Source organism: Canis lupus, chromosome 22 (assembly GCF_048164855.1).
Source record: "Canis lupus baileyi chromosome 22, mCanLup2.hap1, whole genome shotgun sequence".
In the NCBI taxonomy this organism is placed as follows: Eukaryota; Metazoa; Chordata; class Mammalia; order Carnivora; family Canidae; genus Canis; species Canis lupus.
In genome coordinates, this window is record NC_132859.1 from 25951643 (window position 1) to 25969782 (window position 18140).

Genomic DNA, 18140 nt, shown 5'->3' on the forward strand with positions numbered 1-18140 from the left:
CCAAACAAGCCTGTAACTAGGCTCCAGACATGCAGATCAGGATCATACTCTAGTGGTTGGTAGAACCACAAGATTAGGGAGACCCAAGCCCTAAGTGGTCAGTGGAGCAGAAAAGTGACCAATCAGGACCTTTAGCTTTGAGATTTGTATCAGTCTGCTACTGGCATAGTACCATCACATAAGAAACAACCTCAAAAATATCAGTGGCTTACAATAAAAATAAAGGAGACAGGATCTTAAAAACACAACAACCTAAACTCATTTCTTTGGCAGGGTCTGTAGATGAGAGGCAGCTTCAGAGAAGATGATGGGGCTAGATGCACCAATCATAGTGAATTTCTGGAATTGCAAAATCATAGGCTGGATATTGGGTTATGCATCCTTACCTAAGCACTGACAACTGGGGAGGTTCAGCCTGCACAGCTGCCCTGCTCTCTTGGGGGATACACTGATACATTGGTAGCCTCCAATGAACCACATCTTTTGACGTTTACACCCTTGTGGGCTCCCCTCCCACACTGTCTCTGCACTTGACCACAAGACTTGGTTTGGTCGTCAGAGACATTAGCAAAATAGTATCAACAGAGGGTGGATAAATGAATTTATGTCGGGGCTTGTCCTCTTGAGATGCTCCTTGAAAGTCAACTGCTATGATATTGAGAAGTTTGGTCCAAACTACTGGATGATGAGAGGTCCTGGAGGATGAGGGGCCATCTTGGATGTTCCAGATCCAGCCAAACTCGCAGCTGAATATAGTTCATGAGCACTACCTCAGCTATACTGTGTGCAATAGAAGAATAATTCAGCTGATAAAAGTCAATCCACAGAATCATGAAGAATTAGAAATTGCTGCTGTTTTAAGTCACTATTTGGGGGGGGGGTTTATAAAGCTACAAACGATAACTGAAACACATCTCCTTTCTAAAATTTTCTTGGCGACAAAACTCATCTAAAAATCCAGATATCTGGCCTAGGACCCTTGGAGAAAATATTCTGGCACTGGGAATGTAGCCAAAGGGCCCTGGAAATGGAACCTGGAAATGTCTCTATTCTCTCCTCTTCTCTTGAAAATTAAAAATATTTTACCTACAAATCCTGAAAGGAAAAAGAAATCCTTAAACCATGAAGTATAAGAATGTTCCATTAACCAGCCAGATAAGACCAAGCTCTCACTTAGTGCCCCACATTCCTTTCTCACATATCTAGTTTCCTCCTCCATAATTCTATCAGTTTAAGGGAAGGCCATAAGATTTTTTTTTTTTTTTTTTGGTTCTCCTGAGACACCAAGAGAGAAAACTCTCTTCAGAGGCCTCCTGTCTTATTGTCCAATCTCTAGTGAGGGGGCTCAGTGTGTGATAGGTTGTATATCCTTAAAGACTGGAGGGGAAATCTTCCTGCTTAATGCCAGAGAAAGTTATCCAGAGAGATAAAAATCATCACCTTCTGAGATCATTAAAAGTAAAACTGGGCATGACATTTCAGGAATATTTTGGGTTTGTCCTCATCTAAAGGTATATGACTCCCTAGTATCCCTGATTGCTTATGGATTCCATGACACTAAATCAGGATGTGTGCTTCCAAGTACCTTTAAATGCACCAAGAGGTTCATATTCCAAAGCAGCAAGACTGGCATTTACAATTGCTTTTTTTAAAGCATATGTACTGAACAAGCTCTGAACTTTGCCCAGAAGCAAATTTTCATTTATTCACTGAACAAATGTTTTTATTGGGTAGCTACTCTGTCTGGATATTCAGCAGGCATCAATATAGTGGCCTAGTAGATAAACTTGTTTGAGGATAGGCAGCACGCATTCTCCCCTTTGGGAGAGCCAACCAACACTTTTTTTTTTTTTTTTTTTTTTTAATGGAGATTACTACTCTCTTTTGGATCCAGTCCAATGAGGCTTCTCTCCCTCCCCAAGCCAAGGGTGAGTCCATGATCTAAGCCAGGACAATTAAATGTTCTCACTCTGGATTTTAAATCAAAACAGATTATTAAAGAGACTGAAAACAAGTTGGCATTCAGGGATCTCACACCCCAATCAGGCTGTTTTTACCAGAACATTTCCTGCCATTTTAACTTCCTACTTTTTTGAGCTGCCTTGTTCTTGCTTGTTTCCAAGCCCTGATCTCTGGCCTGACTACTAACTACAGATGTCCTTCCAGTGAATTTCCTTTTTCTTATATTAGCCAGACTGATTTCTGTTGCTTTCATCCAAAACACCCTGATGGATACAAAAATGAATGAAACCAATGTAATCACAGCTTTCAGAACCTATCAATAGGGTCAGAAAGACATACACTGAACAAATGAAAAGTAAGTATTACAAAGAGCCATGAAATAAATGAAACAGAATTTCATGCGATGATCTAATTGAGATTGCAGGGTGGCCAAAGGCCACTGTAAGATCTAAAAGGGTGAGCAGACAGGGCAAGGAGTGGAAGGAAAGGGCTTTTCTGGCAGAAGACAGAGAACAAACAGAGAATTTTTTTGCATTCTGAGAAGGAATGTGGGGTGGGCATCTTTGGGAAGAGTCCCAGGTGAGGCTAGAAAAATGGGCTCAGAGCGTATACACTCTTGGAGCTTATGGAGAGAGCTTAAACTTGGTTTCAAGACAATAGGAAGAAACTGTCTGAATGTTTGTAGTGTGTGAGCGACATGATGTGATTAGATTTTTAAACAATCCCCCTGGCTGCCGTATAGTTGGCTTACAGGGCAAGATCCAGGGGATTGCTGAGTGGCCTGGGAGGGCGGTGAGGCTGCTTAGTTAGGCTAGATGGTAATAAGGGAGATGAAGAGAAGCGAAGTCCTAATAGGATGTACAGGTGTGTGTGTGTAGAACCTCCTGCTCCGGGACCTGCCTGCCTGTGGACAAGGACACAGTCCTGCTCATTTCCACATCCCCAGCAGTAGCTAAAGGGTGGTGTTCTGCAGAATGTCACAATTCACGAAGTGACTCATTGTCCAACTCTCCTTTGATCCTTGCAGCAACCCTGAGGGGTTACTGAAAGTAAAGTAAGTAAGGCCTGGAGGGAGAGGTTAAGTGGTTGAGAGGCACACAATTGAGGACAACCGGACTTGGAGCCTACTCCTTCCTGCTGCACCTGCTCAGTGTCTAACCTGTAAACTGTAGATTCCCCAGATATGACTGCAGATCTGAAAACAAACTGAAATCTTCTCCACTGCCCTTCATTGACCATAGATTGTCCACCTGCACCTGGGTGCTGTGAGGTGGTTTTAGAGCTTCATCTGCATCCTTCTCCACTGTCAGGCTTTGTCCAGCCCACACTGAGCACTTTTTTGGCCAAGTTATACATTCGTATTGCCCTTTAGCTCATTCTGTCTGGATCTTCTCCAACATTCTTTGAAACATTTCTCTCATCCTTCCCTAGAATGCCTACTTCCCTTTATCTAGGTTAATGTCTGGACTGGCAGCATGGGCATCACTTGGAAACTTGTTAGAAATGTAAACTCTCAGGATGCCTGGGTGGCTCAGGGGTTGAGTGTCTACCTTTGGCTCCTGAGGTTCTGGGATTGAGTCCTGCATCAGTCTCCCTGTGGGGAGCCTGCTTCTCCCTCTGCCTATGTCTCTGCTTCTCTCTGTGTCTCTCATGATAAATAAATAAAATCTTAAAAAAAATGTAACTCTCGGGGCTTGCTGCAGACCTACTGAAGAGGAAGCTTTGGGGTGGCTTCGCCATCTGTGCTTCAATAGGACTGCCAGTTGATTTAGATGAATGCCGATGTTTCAGAGCCACTGGTCTAAGTCTTGCCAGGAGTGGCCCCTGAAGCTGTAGACAGCTGGAGCTCAGAGAATTGCTGGGAAGAAGAGCTTCACACAGAATTGGTGCTCCCAGGGACCATGTATCAGGAACTGTGGACTGTCTTGGCAGAGTGATCTCCTTGGAACACACAAGCTCCAACTGCTTTCTCTACCCTTGAGACTCTCCATGCAAGATTCAAGATCCCGTTAAAGAGACTGCTAATACCAAGTGTTGGTGACTATGTGGCACTACTAGAATTATCTTAAACTGGAAAGGAGGGGAATGTAGACTGATACCAAGACCTCAGAAAGTGGGCTGTATCTACTTATAAGCCCCATGACTCGGCAATTCTGTACTTTCAAATATAGGTACTGAAGGGGATGCTTGAAGAAGTCAGTATCAAGTTATTACCCAATTTATTCACTTTTCTTTTAGACTCATCTCCTCTCAGAGCTTTCATATATTCAGGAGGTATACCAGTAGAGGCACAGGGTGTTTGTCTGTTTGTTTGCTGTGAATCACCTCTTCTCTCATGGTCTATTGTACACTGAACATATCACACAAATCACTCAACTCCACATACTGACAGTTTTCACTGGAACAGTGGGTATACTTACTGTAGAAACAGAATAATTATTAATTTTTTACATAAAAACTTGGCAGTATCTTCTGAGGGATTCTCTGTATACTATTGTGCCTCTGGTATAGGAGTATAGGAGTTGAAAACCACACAGCTAGTCCTTGTATGTAGCAGGAGCTAAGCACTTATTTTTTTTTTTTTGAGCTAAGCACTTATAATAAACATTATTTTTGAACTGAATGGACTCCCCTTTGATTTGCTTGGGGCAGAGTCCATGTAACTCCTCTTATTGGTCTGATTCCAGACTGGATAGCTCAACTACTGCTCTACCTAATTGAAAAATAATGTCAACTTGCCTCTGTTGACTTCTTGGCCAATTTTTCCAGCCTTTAAATTAAGATCTTGGACAATTGTCCTGTATATGCCACTCACTGGACTTCTCCATTATGGTCATTTTTTGGAGTGGTTGGACAGAGCAGAATGCCCACCATTGGTTTAGACCAATATAGAGTTGACTTTTGTTATTTTTTTAAAGATTTTATTTGTTTATTCATGACACACACACACACACAGAGACAGACAGACAGATAGACAGACAGAGGAGAAGCAGGCTCCATGCTTCTCCTGATGGAGCCCGATGTGGGACTCTATCCTGGAACTCCAGGATCACACCCTGGGCCGAAGGCAGGTGCCAAACTGCTGAGCCACCCAGGGATCCCAATTTTTGTTATTTATGATAGTTTTGTTGTATAAAGTTATTGGGAACACTGAACCAGTGAATACTGAAACATTGCTCTTAAGGGAAACACGCACACACACACACACACACACACCTCACAAAGATTATAATCTTAAAATCCTAAAAATAATTTTTTCCAGTCAATTCTATTTTGTTTATTTTACAAAAGAAAATGACATTCAGAAGAGTGAAGTGACTGGCCCTAGGCTGCCACCCTAACAGATGCCAGAGTTGGGAGTCAAACTATTCATCCAGCCCCAGAGACTGAGTTTACACTACACAGCATTACCTCTATCCCTCCATCCTCTGGATACCTCAACGTGAGAGCTGGAACAAGAGGGCAGAGCGCGGCCTTCGACCCCCTCAGCTGGGAATGTGCGTATTGGGCAACTCAAAATTTCTGCTTCTCTGTACATGTCAGCAAAAGACAATGAAAGCACTGCAAGTATTTTATTTGAGGGTTATGAATAAATCTTAGCAAGTAAGTGCTATTTGCAAGTACACAGTGAATAATGCGGATCGACTATATACATTATTTGTATTCTTCATGAGAACTAAAATCTTCTGCCCCATCTTTCTATCCCTGCCCCCCTCCCCACAAGAAGCTATTTCCTCAAAACTCCAAATTTTTCAATAGCCATTGATGTTTATTAATGATTTTCCAAAAATGTCATCAAAATGTGTATCTATGCAAAGGGATGATAACCTCAAAGAGACAGATGGACATATGAGCTCAGGGGGCACTGCCAGCATCATCCCTCCTGGCTTCGTGAATATATGATAGACCCTGGGAATGTGTGCAGCCCATATTTATTTGGTCTTCAGAATAAATTAGGAAAGTGAGGTACCAATTTTAGGCAAGGGAGTTAAGCTGCATAGAAACATAAAGAGCTGAATGAGGGTGATCTGCCTGAAATGGACAGACTCTTCAGCTACACAGAATAATTATTGTGGGATTTGAAGAAACAAAATAATGTCTAAGTACTTGTATCTTGATAAATTGTGCAATAATTCTCATACCATTATCCCCTGTCCTGCCTTTCTATTTCAATCTCTTTTTACAATGGAATAGTAAATTTTCCTGTCTTGTGAAGGTTAAAAATGTCTTTTTTGCCAAAGTGTCTTTTTTGACCTAGTTAGAAGTCACATGCTGTTGGATGATAGGTTGGCCTTATCTAGCATGGGAGGGGACTACACAAAGGCATGAAAACCAGAAAGCAAGAATGGGGGTGGAGGCATCTGGAGACTGGCTACCACAACTGCTACTCTAAGTTATCCTGTGCTGGAAGGATCTACATAGGCACTGTGGACCTCACCAGAGTCAGAGCAGGACCAGGGAACATGGTGGCCACCATGGGGTAGCCAAGAGCACTTTCCTGAGAGCATATCTGAGACATCCTCTGTGGGGTCCCAGAAGTGACTGCCCTACAGAAGGCTGGAAGTTCTGAGAGAGAAATAAACCTAGGTTTTCATTAGTAATGTGACTCCACTGGTACTCCCCAGAGGAATCCAGGCTCTGATTTCTTCTGCTGAGACTGACTGATTACAAGCTTCTCCTCTCTGTAGAGCTTCTGGAGGTTCCAGAAGAACAAGTGACTCGTGAATGCTGCCTTAAGCGTCTCATCCATTCAATTTCAGTAGTAAAGAAACTCATCCCCTGAAACCTTCCAGAACAAAACTCCTTTAGAGGAGGGTCCCTGTGTTGATGACTAGAGGAAGCAATGTTTGCAACTCAAAAGCAGCATTTCCTGAAAGATAGGGATAAGAAGAAAGTTGGAGGACAAACTGTACCTTAAACTTTATAACAAAAGGAGTAAACAGGAGATGTGGCATTTCTTTGTATCACGAAGGAGAGAATCAGCATCTTAATTTATCATCCATGATAATACTAAGAGTAGCCATGACTGAGCTGGGTCACAAAGAGTCCTTGACTGCCAAGAGCTTTCAATCTAGTAGGTAAAACTCTCAAAACACTAGCATTTGCTGAGTGACAGCCAAAGTCAAGATGGTAGAGGTTCTGGGGCCTCAGACAATAAAGGTGGCAGAGTTTCCAAGAGGGAGATCTCTCTGAAAGGCTGGATTTATGGACTCTTGAGGAGAGAGGCTTGGGGACTGGGTCTGGGGGCAAGTTTGGCAAGTGGGATTTGAAAGGGGTGGAGGGGGGCAGCCTGGGTGGCTCAGTGGTTTAGTGCTGCCTTTGGCCCAGGGTGAGATCTTGGAGACCCGGGATCGAGTCCCACATCGGGCTCCCTGCGAGGAGCCTCCTTCTCTCTCTGTCTCTCTCTCTCTCTCTCAATCTGTGTCTCTCATGACTAAATAAATACAATCTTTTAAAAATAAATAAATAAAAGGGGTGGAGGGGGGGAAAGGAGGAAGGGGAAAGAAATGGGCCCCAGGGGCAAAGTCCCAGAAGGTTCCCTCTCAGCCCAAACCCAGTTGGTAAAATCTCTGCTGGTGCCTGATATTCAGTCAATGCCTTTCTTTTGCTGTGAAGGTGCAAATACGAGGTCCAGCTCTGAGTGAACTGTGTGTCTCCTACTCAGCCCTCCTTGTTTCCATTAACTCCTCTGCACACCAATCAATGACAATTATGGCCACTCACGTATTTTAACCATCAGACTGTAATGGCAAATACGATAAATCTCCACTGTGGCAACCAAGTATTGATTTTCTTCTACAGAAATCTCATCACTTAGAGTCATGAGGCTGCAGATGTGAAGTTTGCTCTGGCAGATCTGCTAGGACATGCCAGGAATGGGTCAAAAACTATCTGAGGATGTGTCCTTCAGGCGTTGTGGAACTATGTGACAGGTGGTCATACAGCAACGCCAGACTTGGTGGAGGGCAAATGCAGACATACTAGATGGCAGGGTGTGGTGGTGGGGGTGGTGGCAGCAAGGTCCAAGCATTGGTAAGTGATGTCCATATTTACTAGATCTTGATTTTCTAATGGGTGGAAGACAAGGTACTAAGATCCCACGTGTGGGATTTATTTGGTGTTATCTCTTAGCTTTATTGTTCCTCGTCAGGCCCAGGTGTGCTGAGCCTTTTCTTTTCTTTTCTTTTCTTTTCTTTTCTTTTCTTTTCTTTTCTTTTCTTTTCTTTTCTTTTCTTTTCTTTTCTTTTTTTCTTTTCTTTCTTTTCTTTTCTTTTTAAAGATTTTATTTATTTATTCATGAGAGAGAGAGAGAGAGAGGCAGAGACACAGGCAGAGGGAGAAGCAGGCTCCACTCAGGGAGCCCGCTGTGGGACTTGATCCCAGGTCTCCAGGATCACGTCCTGGGCTGAAGGCGGGGCTAAACCACTGAGCCACCCAGGCTGCCCATGTTGGGCCTTTTCTAAACACAGCTAGGTTCAGGGCAAGCCACCCTGCATACACCCACATTGGAGTGCAACGCACATTAAGAACAAAGCAGTCCCACCCACCTCTGCCAAGGGGGATGTGGAGAAAGAATGTGGTTATAGGCTCATGGAGTGCATGTGCATGCTTTCTACCATTGATGCTCTGGGACTTAATTTTCTTTGACTTCAGTATTTCCCTAAGTTAAAGCCTAGTCATGGTGACCGAGGCCAAGGTGTCCATGTCAATCCACTGGATGTGAGTCTGGATTTCAGCTGTCCCCACTAAAGGGTTTCCTCATTACAGGGTCTGAGATCCCATGGATAAGCCTCTACAGTCCCCATAGTGCATCATTGGTCTGAAATGGCTCTGTGTACCATCAACATTACGGCAGGGGTGGCAGGAGGGCTCAGCATATGTATTAAAACAAATGTGGGAGTGACGGGAGGGAATACCCACCAGCCTGCTTCCCACCTGGCTTGGCATCATTCCATCTCCTGGAGCCCAAAGACACCTGACTGACATGGTTTTGAAGCTAGATGGTTCTGCCTCTTTCTAACAGCCTGGAGCTCCAAGTAGAGATGATTTTTTCTGAATGGAGTAATTTTGACGGACACAATTTAGACTCTTAAAAACTATTATAACAAATAGTTATAAACAAAGAGTGTTACTTCTCCAAATGTAATGCAAATTTTCTTTCCTATACTTTTCTGTTACATTAAACCCTATATTCCCTTTTCTAGTCATTTAAGTCAGTGGGATCTTCTCCCATGCTCCTGGCTTCTGGCTGGGTTTTGCCAATGAGGACCACTGGGAGGAAATGGGAGTGAGTGGGAGAGCCAGGGTGGATGTTTATTCTTCTGGCTTCCTCCTTGAGTCTCTGTGGGCTGATTATCCTTCAACAGGTCACAGCCCCTTTAGGAAGCCCTTGTCAATTAACAATTTCTTTCTCTGAACTCTGCTATGTCTGCCATTACCAGTCCTTCAGCCCTAGAGGTGATGTCAGTATCCTCTGGTTTCTGGCCTCAAAAATACTGCATTATTCCTTGGAGTTTCCCTACACAGTTTGAAAATAGTACCTTTATCAACTCTCTTCATATTAAGAAAAAAAAAAGTAACTAGGTTCCTGAAAGTCTTAATGATGAACAGTAGAAAGCTGCTTTCCATTACCAGTCAAAATAAAAATGGTTGAACCCATACTCCAAGGGCAAAGATGGCTACTTTTCTCTTTGTATTATCAATAGCTAGCACCAAAGCAAACCAGCCAGTAATCACACAACCAAATATTTTTATCCCATTTTCCTACTCTGGCTGCATGTCCAGACTAATCAGGTTAAGGGAAAGATAGAGGGGAATATTTGTCCAGGCTCAGCAAGAGGTCAGTAGCACATGGCATGCATTGATGACATGTGACCTGAAGGGGTGCTCCGTTACTCCAGTCTTGAATATCATGTACAGTATACATTGTAAAAGAAAAATCTTCATCACATCCTACAAGGCGTGGCCTGATCTGGCCATGCTTTCTCGTTGTAACTTCAGATCATCAGCCCTTCTTTTAGTTTTTCAAACATGCCAAACTTCTTCCTGCTGAGGATTTTTACACATGCTGCCCCTCTACCTGCAATGCTTTTGTCTCATTCTCCACTCGGATAGCATGTGTTCATCCCTGAGGTCTCAGTAAATGTTATTTCCTTGGAGAGTTCTACTGGACTCATCAGTTCGGAATGTGTTTGACCGCAAGTAAGCAAAAACTCAACCTCTGTAGGTTAAACAAATAGGGCTTGGTGTTTCTCACTTAAGAAGAGGTCAAGGGTACATAGTTTGGGATTGATGCAGCAGCTTGGTAATACCGTCAAGAACCAGGTCTCCTTGTCTTTCCATCCCTCTACTCTTAGGGTACTTGAACTGCAGCCTCATGGTTGTGAATGCCATATCTCCGGGTATTATCCAAATATTTCAGTCTGAACAAAGAAGGAAGGACAAAGAGAAAAGGCCATTCCATCTGAGTCTATTCATTTTTTTTTATCAGAATAGCAAACTTTTCTAATAAGGTCTAGCCAGCAGACTTTGACTTTCCTCTCATTGGCCAGAAATGATATTTATTTCATTGGTAAATGACCTCCCTATAACCAGTCACTGATCAAGGAAGTTCCCTGACTGCTTATAGCCACTTCAAGTCGTATTCTGGTCCTGGGGAAGTTTGCCTGAGTTAAAAGGTTTCAGGCATGGAAGTAATCAGTCACATTAGTGACAAATGTCTGTTACTATCCTCCCTGGCCACCCAATGTAAAGCAATCTTAAGGCACTTTCTACAATTTGCCACTATATGTCCACTTATGTGTGTTGCATGTATCATATCTAATTTCACCACCAGACTTAAAACTCTAGGAGGGGAAGGTGCTATGCTCCCTTTGTTCATCACTCAGCACCTCACATAACACCTGGCATGTGGCAGGCTCTACAGATATATTTATTGAGTGAAATTTATTGAGTTTCATTACTGAATTAAAGAAGTCATCCACTCAACACTTAAATAGCTCCAGTAATGGAAAACTCCTCTCCTTTGGCAGTACATGATGTCTCTTTTCAGAGAATTCTTCTGAATGTTGATCTGACTCCTGTGTCTTCCACCTCACATAGAAACCTAGTCTAATCTTTTTCCTCAGGGAAACCTTTCACATACTCCAAGGTACCTATCTTCTCAGCCCTGCAAACTCTTTTTTTTTTTTATAAGCACATCCTGTAGCAATGTACCAAGCGAGCTCTCCCACACCCTAAGAATTCTATCCCTCTGACATCAAAGTAGCCAAATGAAAAAGAAGCTCAATGTGTCTGTGTACAAGTTTCTTTCCCTTAGACAGTAAAAACATTTAGTACCTTGCCTTCATTTGGACTGGTGATAGTAGACCAGTTCTCACTGGAGTTTTCTTCAGAGCATTCATGTTTTAGCATCATTTCCCCAAATTTCATGAACAGGTAATAGCCAAATTCTATGTTGCTTAAAAATGTTGATACCAAGGATGGGGTTATGGAAGTGTCTCTGAATAAAAAGAATTTTCCTTAATGGTGATTTGTGGTAGTTAATGTTATAATGGGGGTCCCACTTCAGCAAGATGTTAGCTCTCCCTTCATGGGTAGTGTATTAGTCAGAAACCATTATACTGTGCTACATAATAAGCTGCTCCCAAATTGGTTTTAATGCCTGTGAGTTGATCAAGGTAGCTCTAGTTCAAGCTGAGGATCAGGTTCACATCTGTCCCCCATGTCTCCTTCTGGACCTGAGATAAAAGGACAGCAGTGACTAGGGCATGATCTCTCATGGTGGGGATCAGAATCTCCTAAAGGAACAGGAAGAAATATGATGTCCCTTAAGACATAAGCTTGGAATGAGAAAATTTTTACTGGTACTCACATTTCATTGGCCAAAACCAAGTAACATGGCCAACCTCTACATCAATGTGTGTGAGTAACTCCCTTCAAGGTGTTGGTGTAAAGGTAGTGAATATTTGTTCTAAAGTAATCTAGTCTGCCACAGGTGGTCAGTAGAGTCCTGGGCTGCAGGTCATCAGCCTGGGGAGGGTCCTGGAGGCTAGGGTTCCATCACGTAGGGGTGAGACACCAGGGAAGTTGGGAGTGGATAGATCCAGGAATGAAGCAAACTTGTTTGAGGGAAGGTACAGAGAGTCAGTACCAGAGAATTCAAAACCATGGTGAAATAAAAAAGGTCAATGGTGTATCCAAGGAAGAGTAGTAGTAGCCTGAGGAAAGACATAAATGAATCCAGGATTGAGCCTGGGAAGCCTGCAGCATTTTGGAAGGTACATGGATAGAAGGTTGTAAGAAATACTCCCAAGATTTTTTCCCCACCTTGTCCTCCATACAGTCCTTTTCTTCATGTTTATTCTTCTTTCTGCTCTTCTATTCTTATTTCTGCTCTTTTTGCACTTCTCCCTGAGACCCACTCTTTCTCCCTAAACCTGCTTTCTTACTTAAACCTGCTTTCAGACCACCTTTCTCCCCTTACCCATTCCCTTTCCTTTAAGCCTTCGTGAGACATGGGCATATTGGAGACACTGATCATTTGTATTTGCATGAGTGAAGCTACATGGGTGGCTGCTTTGAGACTTCTATCCTGACTGAAGCTGAGGATGGACAACCCCTCAAACTAACCTGCTTGTGGAGGCTCTTTGAGGCCCTGATATCAGTTACAGCAGGGCTGGGGCCACCAAAGTTTTTTGGGGGCCTATCGATTCTACTACTGCATGACAGATACATCACTCTAAAGCCCAGCAGCTTAGAACAAGTGTGTATAATTTCCCATTGAGCCTGTAGATCAGCTTGGTGTCAGGGATGAGTGGTTCACCTGGGTGGTTCTGCTGTTCTCAATGGGGCTCACTCCTGTACAGCCAGCTGGTGGTAAACTGATGTAGGATAAACCTGTTAGAAGTGGCCCTGCTCCATATATCTCTCTTTCCCCTACTGGACTAGTGGGCAGACTCAAGCATACCCTTCTTAAGGCAACTGAATGAATGTCAGAGAAGAAAAAAATACTTTTGAGGCTTCTTCAGGCCTAGGCTCAGAAGCGGCATACTGTATGTCCCTGGGAAGTCCCCAAGGCCACCCTCAGGTTCACCAGGAGTCACAGAACTTAGCAAAGCTGTTATACTCATGGCTACTATTTGCTACAGTAAAAAGATGCAGATTAAATAAATCAGTAGTAGCTCACAAGTCAGAGTCTAAGAGATACCAGGTACAAGATGCCAGTTGTCTTCTCCCAGTGGAGTTCTACAGACAATACTTATTTCTCCCAGCAACAGTGTATAACAACATACATGGAACATTGCCAATTAGGGAAGCTCCCCCAAGCCTTGGTGCCCAAGGTTTTTAAGGGGTGGTGGTAGTGGTGGTGGTGGAAGGGGGTTGGTCACATAGGCCTGGCTGACTGCTGTGTGGCTAACCCTAGCCTCTCCAGGGATTAAGCTGATACCATGGAGCCCAAGCTATTAGGCAAGCTATCCTGAGGACTTAGGGGTTACCTCCTAGGAACCAGTTACCAGCCCAGGGCCACAGCTTCCTTTGCAATGCTCATGGTTTGGACCATCAGAGTTGCTGAGTTAATCTTTTATTGCAAGACCTCTCTCTGTCTCATCCTATTAGTCAAAGCGAGCAGAGAGCTGGGCCAGAGTCACAGTGGGAGGTACCCCAGCTTATAGCAAAGGGCAGGGATGCAAGGGTGGGGAGGTGAAGAGGCAGGGCCAGCAAAGGGGCAGCCAGGGTGGTCGGTCATAGTGTCATCACTCCCAGGCACAGCACATGTGCTCACACCCCTGTACTTCCTGTGTACTGTACTCTACTTTCCCATCAGTCCTCATCGACCTAAAAAGATTCAACTCAAGTTGTAAGATTTCCCTCCCCCGTGAAGCCCTCCCTGACCACCCCCAGCAGGGCCCTACTTTTGAACTGATGATTAAGCTAGGGAATCATGGTTCTGCCTTGCCTGGTGCTCTGAGATGGGGAGATGGTGTCTCTGCCACCCTCTTTCTGATTCTTCTTCTGTCCAGTTCTCCTGGTTATCCCCAAACTCAATTTCACCCAGGACAACAGTTTAGCCAGCCCCAGATTTGCTTCTGAAACTCCCTGGTCCAGCCATCTGCTTATATTCCTGATAGACCTGCTCTCTGCCAGGAGTGGAAAGTGCAGACCAGTCCTTCTGACGGCTGTTTCCAATCCCCAGTTGTCACATTACCCAGTTGGTTCTCCTCCTCCCACATGTTGAAGCTATTTCCACCCCAGCACTGAATTAGTTAGAGTCTTTTACGATCCATGCCCCATTGCTCAGGCTTGTAAAATGCTTTATGAGCAAATATATTGCCTTCTCCTTGACGCCCAGGGTGAGGAAGTGGGTTTGCAGTAAACAATGTCTGAATCTGAGCAACTTCTGGGCCTGTTTCAAAGCAGAACCAAGCCACCTTATTTTATCCAACCCTGAAGATGTCAACTGCCTTTTTCCTAATGTCACTTCCTCTTCCACAAAGCCTGCTTTAATTCCATAATGGGAAGTGACTTCTCCCCAGTCTGAAATCTCACAAGTGTCTCCAAACACATTTTTCCTGGTGTTATGTCCTTTTCCGTAAGGACCTCATCTCCTCTTCCATGTTGTGTGTAATCAAAGGCCAGGAAGCACATCTCCATGGGATCCAAGGCCTGGTGCATAGTTGGTCCCCTCTATGTGTTTGATGAATGACAATTTGATGATACTTGGTAGATGGCCCCAAATAGCCCCCACCTCTAAACTGGAAAAAAAAAAAAAAAAAGAGGTCAGGCAAATTCTATGTCTGACTCAATTCTGCAGGCCCAGAGCCAAGGAGTCCAGGGGAACAACAGGCAACTGAAGTGGAAGTGTGAAGCTGAGGTGGGGACCTTATAAGGCCATGCAGGTGGTCAGTTGGGAAATGGAACCAGGCTGCAGGCTCCCTGAAGGTGGGAATTTGCTTTAGTCACCTACATATCCTACATATCCTCAGGGCTTTAGTCACCTACATAGCCTCAGGGCTTAGCAAAATGCTGTGTACTCAGAAATCCCAAGACTAAACAAGGCAATATGTGAGGAGGAAACCCAAGTCAGAGGAGCAGGAAATACAAGGCATCCAAATTAGGGATGGAACTCAATTAAGGGCTCTTTAGAACGACTTGACAAACCCAAAGTGAGGGTGGGAAAGTGGGGAGGACTGAAACTGGCTTCCTCCAGGGTTGGAGGAAGGCCACAGCCCTCCCCACAACTATTGCAGGCTCCAGCTGACTCCCAGAGACAGCCGTCACCACCTCACCCATACGGGTGCCATAGGTGCAGAGCCATAGGCAGCAGGTAAGGTGTGGGAGAAGCTCCCAAGTGCTCTAGAACAGCGCTGCTCAAACCTGAATGTGTATCTGGATCGCTGCCGATTTTGATGTTAAAATGCAGATTCTGGGTTGATAGGTCTGGGGTGGAGCCTGAGATCGCATATCTCTCACAAGGTGTTGGGTGATGCTGCTGCTGTAGCCCTGAGGACTGTATCTGAGTATCAAGGGACCAGACTAGCAGTGATTCCCATTGTTGGCTGCATGCCATAATCACCAATACTTATTGCGATGGTGGGATGACCTTGTTCTCCACGTTGGGAGGCTGGTCTAGCAGCATCAGTATCATATGAGAACTCATGAGAAGTGCAAATGCTCAGACCCTATCCCAGACCTCTGGAATCAGAATCTATAAGGGTAGAGTCCAGCAATCTGGTTTTAACAAGCCCTCAAGGTGCATACTTAAGTTTGTGAACCACTGTATTTCTGCCTCCTGATGTGATGTGGTGGGAGATACAGAACATCACAAAGAACCTGTATGAGATTCTTGCTGGAAATATCTGACCTGAATCTAATCACAAGGAAACAATTATGCTTCTTAGGCTTGGTTATGCTGTGTGGTTGTGTAAAACAATATATTCTTTCTAAAGGGAGGCATACTACAATGGTCAGGGGTAAGATAGAAAGCCTCTCCAACCTACTTTTGACTGATTTGGTCAAGAGGAAGTGCATGTGATGGCATGGATATGGCAAGATGTTAACAGTTGGTTCATTTAGATAAGAAATTTAAACGAGTTGAATGAACTCTTCTGAATTGCATGTATTTGGAGGAATTTTTAAAAAAGCAATGAAGAAATATTAACCATGTTGTGCTGTGCCTCTAGTGTTTTCTGATTCTTTTGGTTTGGGGTTAAAAGCTGAATATATTGTATAGTCCCCTGTGGTGATTCAAATGTGTTCCCGATATTGAGAACCTTGATTTTATAGTAGCTTTTCTTAAATGATGACATAAAACCACCTGCCTCAGACCCCCTGGGCTGCTGGTTTATAGTGCAAATCTTGAGGCTCATTAATGCACTGGAATAATCTTTTGGGTAGAGCCTTGGGCAAGACTAAGAAAATTCTGATGCTACATTTGAGAATTTTTGTTTGAAGCACTTTGTCAGAATACTGAGTCACTACGCCAGATACAGGGTCCAGGAGGTATATTGAACAAGGGAAGCAAGCTGGGTATAAGGTAGTAGGGAATGGTGGGGACTAAAGCTAACAAAGGAATGTATTAAAGACTGAAAAGAATGTGTTGTCAGTGTTGTTCACTGTTACCAGATCTTTCTTTCTTTTCTTTTTTTTTAACAGACACCAGAAATCTGGTTTTAAAAAATATTTTTATTTATTTATTTATTTATTTATTTATTTATTTATTTATTAAAGATAGAGAGGGTGCATGCATGCTCATGATGGAGAGAGGAAGGCACAAACTCTGCACTGAGTGCAGAGCCTGATGCGGGTTTCTATCTCATGACCCCACTCCACGACCCCAAGACCACGACCTGAGCTGAGCCAGGCATTCAACTGACTGAGCCACCCAGGTGCTCCCAGAAATCTAGTTTTTAATCTCCCAAGTAGGTGACTAACTCAAAAAAATATTCAAACACCATACAACCTAAATAAAATATGCCTGAGGGTAGTGCTCAATCTCCTGACCCCTCATTTGCAACCACTGACATGACCTTAGCTTAACCAGCAGGTACTCTGAGGTCCATGAGTCAAGGGTTCTCTAGCTCAGCAGAGAAAACCACAGCCTATGTTCTCATCATATTGCCATGTCTCCCAGCAATGGCTTTCTCTGCAAGAATCCTCCCAAACATCCAGTCCAAAGTTCCTCTATTGCTCCTTAATGGTGGAATGTGTCCAACTCTCCTTTCTGGGGAATTAGTTGAGTGAAAGAGGAACATTTAGCAAAGGTGAGCTTCTGGCTGAGAGCTCAGGAGCACAGCATACCGTGCCCTCGACCAGCTGCACACCGGTGATCTAGGACATTTTCTTCTCTTTGTTTCTTTGAAAAATGTTTTATTTGAGTAGAGCTGACATACAATGTTGTATAAGTTTCAGGTGTACAACATAGTGATTCGACAAGTTTACACATTATGCTATGCTCAGCACAAGTGTAGCTACCATCTGTCACCCCATGCTATTACAACACCATTGATTGTATTCCCTATGCTGTGCCTTTTATTCTCATGACTTATTCATTCCATAACTAGAAGCCTGTATCTCCCTTTCCTCTTTACCCATTTTGCTTAATGCCCCCCCCTCCCGGCAACCGTCAATTTGTTCTATGCATTTATACATCTGATTCTGCTTATTGTTTGTTTATTCATTTGTTTTCCTGGACCACAGTGCCTCTTTCTCACAGGAACCATTACAGAACAAACCACTGAAAAGTTGCTGAGCCTGACCTGGGGTTGGAAGAGCAGGAGAACTTGTATGGATAGCACTTTCATTCCAAAGCATTTTCCCTTTTTTTCTGTGGCTCCCAATCCAACAACCATGTCAACTGCTCATGGATTCCAGGATACCAGGCTCTGGCCCCCCAGCAACTCCACTACCCTGTTGTGTGAGCTTGGGCAAGTCACATCTCCCTTTCCACATCACCAGCTCCTCTCCTGTAGAAGGAGACTATCATCGTTGGTTTTTTAGCAGTAGAACTTGTTTTTGAAATGCTGATGAAATCGTATAGCAAAACCCAAATATAAAACAGAAGCAATACAGAGTTCAGTTCGTCCAAAGTTGATTGGGACATGTCAGTGTTTGCCAATGCCCTCTTGCAGCTATAACGTTCAAGGGAACAGAGTTTTAAAACTACAGAGTTTGCTTAT

The 18140-nt window shown here is 43.7% G+C and overlaps 1 long non-coding RNA gene across 1 annotated transcript in view; it reads left to right on the top strand.

Annotated features, from left to right (window-relative positions):
- LOC140614061 (uncharacterized) overlaps positions 1–18140 on the top strand; it is a 33672-nt gene that overhangs the window by 2029 nt on the left and 13503 nt on the right. Inside the window, exon 2 of the long non-coding RNA XR_012014956.1 lies at positions 5254–5459. This is a non-coding gene — a long non-coding RNA (uncharacterized lncRNA). The remainder of the gene's footprint in view (positions 1–5253; positions 5460–18140) is intronic.